This window comes from Squalius cephalus (assembly GCF_949319135.1).
Source record: "Squalius cephalus genome assembly, chromosome: 14".
Lineage (NCBI taxonomy): Eukaryota > Metazoa > Chordata > Actinopteri > Cypriniformes > Leuciscidae > Squalius > Squalius cephalus.
In genome coordinates this window covers 4870959-4874227 of record NC_137135.1, presented here as the reverse complement: position 1 = coordinate 4874227, position 3269 = coordinate 4870959, and positions in this window count along the sequence as shown.

Here is a 3269-nt window from a genome sequence, read left to right as displayed (position 1 = left end):
TGTGTGTGTTTCTATGTACTTCATGCTTTGGTGTGATTCTCTCCCACCTTTATTTGTTGAATTCTGTTTTATCTGCGTTTCAATACAGGCAAACCTGAGAGCAATTACTGGAAGTGATGTCACATGACACTGGTGCCCAGAGGGATGGTGCGAGACCATAAAGAGGGACCGTTCTAGAAAAGCTCCCAAAAATAACCACTCGTGCCTGAAAATGCACTCTGAAGACTAAACATTTACTGTTTAATGTATTTTTTTTAGTATTATTTTTCTTTGTTCATTTTCATAATAATTTCAGAATTCATTTTGTGAAGTCAGAGTATGTTGTACATGTGTGCTGATGAGAGCTGGGAGAGTTATATATATTGCTTAGAGGTGTGTGTGCAATGCAACGTTCACTGAGAGATGTCCACTGATGATGATACAGAAAATGTGTAAAGTTGGTATGTTCTTTACAAGCAAAGGAATGTTTTTCAGCTGATGCAAATGTGCCACTATATACACCGAGGAATAGTTTCTTAATGTGGAAAGTGGATTGTATCATGTGTAAGCATGAGGTATACAGTCCAGTTTAAACATAAGCAACATGTTTCTCTACCTTACAAGAAAGTTGTAAGTCCCTCAGTGGTGTATATAAGCTCAATCTTACTGTCCCACCTCAGAGAAACAGAGAGGCGTGACGGGGTGAGAGGAAAGAGAAACATAGAGGCAATATCAACAATATTTTTGGGTATTTGAAGAGAAAAACAGAAACAAGCTAAGCTTTTGAACAGAAATGTCTGGTGTTAATGTGGAGATGAAAGTAGATCATTGTTCATTGTTACAAAATTTAAGTTTTGTCTGAAAAAGAACAAGAGATAAAAAATAAGATCATAAGACTGAAGTTAAGGAATTACTTTGAGGTAAGATCTATGATAATTGTTTTTTATAGTTAATTGACAAGTACAAGCTGATGTAAATTATAGATAATGACTCCAAAAGACGAATATAAACAAAGATGTTTATTTGAAGAAAAAAAACATGTAGAATGAAATTATAAAAGTTATGAAAATGCAGAATTACCAGTTCGAGGCATTCTGGACTTTCAGTTAGATTCTGCTATTTGAGCCCGAGTCATTAGTAACAAGCTATTTATAGTAAAGCACAGTATCTCAGTTGGAGTTGGAAATTATAGACACAGAGATGTTAAAAGAAAGTCATTTGGTAGTTAAATGTTTTAATAAATAATAATATACCTTAAATATTGGTTGTAATAACAACCCGGTTGAAATAACTAAATTCACTGAGTATAAACTCAGCATTGCTATGTTGATGTTTGAAGATGTCTAATGGATTTTAGTGATTAAATACTGTCATTAATTTGTCTCCATGTTTACACTATTAACATGTGCATTCAAGATGGCTCTTGAATGCACTTTCCTGAGCTCCGGAAAATACCAGTTAGAAATGTCCTAATAGGAAAGAGTGGTTACCAGTGAGCATGAGGTGATTTCTCAAAGACAGGTAAGATCCTCTTTTGCAGAGGGCAACCCAAGGCAGGGGGTCACCGCCACTGGGCATCTCCTGACGGGGGTTGTTAGACGTGAGATAGGTACGGTTGAGCGGATGTTTGTCAGGCCAACAGCATCACTGAGGGTTCTGCCCAAAAAATGTGAGCTCTTCATGCCTGATCAACAGAAACCGCATTCCTTGGATGGCTTGTTTATCATTGTGACAAGTATCATAACTTGATGTATCTATGCTAAGGGAACACCCTGAGGAAAGGAGATTGTTTACAAAGAGCTGATGTGAAGGGGTTTTCAGGACCTAGCTGAGACCATGAGGGTGACTGTCATTAATTCTGCGGAGACCATAACAAAGCTTATTAATTGATTTTAGAAATATGATGTTGGTTGCCTTATGGACAAAATTGGCTAAAAGGTTTAGATCCTGAATCTGTGATGGCTGTGTGATACTGAATTAATATGTCTACCATAGTTTTCACTTTTGCCGATCATTAGACATGGCATTGAATAATTCCAAGACATGGTGGTGTCTAAAGATGAAGATCGTTTGCTAATTCAAGAGAAGTCTGGATAACAGGGGATACATTAATTCACCATTCACACTAAAGATTTCTTTAGAAATGCTCCTTTTGATAACATATGGATAAAACCGAGAATGGGAATAAGAGTGAAATAGGAGATTTTATCTTACAAAACACAACCTCATAATCAATGAACAGTTGTTTACTGATTTACAACCCCAAGGGATAGGATCCTTTAACATCAATGTTTGTTTTAGTTTGTTGGTTTGGCCAGGAACTGGAGGAGTTAAGCACTTAACGAGTCGAGGCACTGGTGGAAGATTTATTAGTTTTTCTTAGAAGTGTGTGTGCAATGCAACGTTCACTGAGCAGAGATGTCCACTGATGATGATACAGCAAATGTGTAAAGTTGGTATGTTCTTTACAAGGAAAGGAATGTTTTTCAGCTGATGCAAATGTGCCACTATATACACCGAGGAATAGTTTATTAATGTGGAAAGTGGATTGTATCATGTGTAAGCATGAGGTATACAGTCCAGTTTAAACATAAGCAACATGTTTCTCTACCTTACAAGAAAGTTGTAAGTCCCTCAGTGGTGTATATAAGCTCAATCTTACTGTCCCACCTCAGAGAAACAGAGAGGCATGACGGGGTGAGAGGAAAGAGAAATGGGGAACAGAGAAATCTGGAATGAAGACCACCTCTCATGTATGCCTGTTTCTCTCTATTTTGAATTTATGTACACAATTATGTATATTTACATTAAATTCTAGACTCCCCAATATATAGTTTGTAATTAAAAAAAAAAAAATGTGTATTGTTTTATACAAATAAACAATCTGTATTTGTAAACAAAGTGTATTTTATTTATTAAAATAATTTCATATATAAAAAATAAATAGTTAACTCTACTGTTGGGTTACTTTTAAACCAATGCATTGGGTTAAAATAACCCACAGATAGGAAGGCGCTACACCACCCCATAGATGGGTTACTCGTTGGGTTATTTTTAACCCAACATTATTAAGTGAGTAGACTTGCACAGTTGGGAAACATTAGGGCAGATCTTATGAAGGCGAAAGTAAGTGCTGTAAATGAACAAAGTTTGGCTCATGATTCGATATTGAGGCGCCTCTAAAGATGAACAGACGGATAACCTCTCCTTCAAGTCTTTCTCCCTTTAAATGGTAAATGGACTGCATTTATATAGCGCTTTCACAGACCTATGGCCACCAAAGCGCTTTA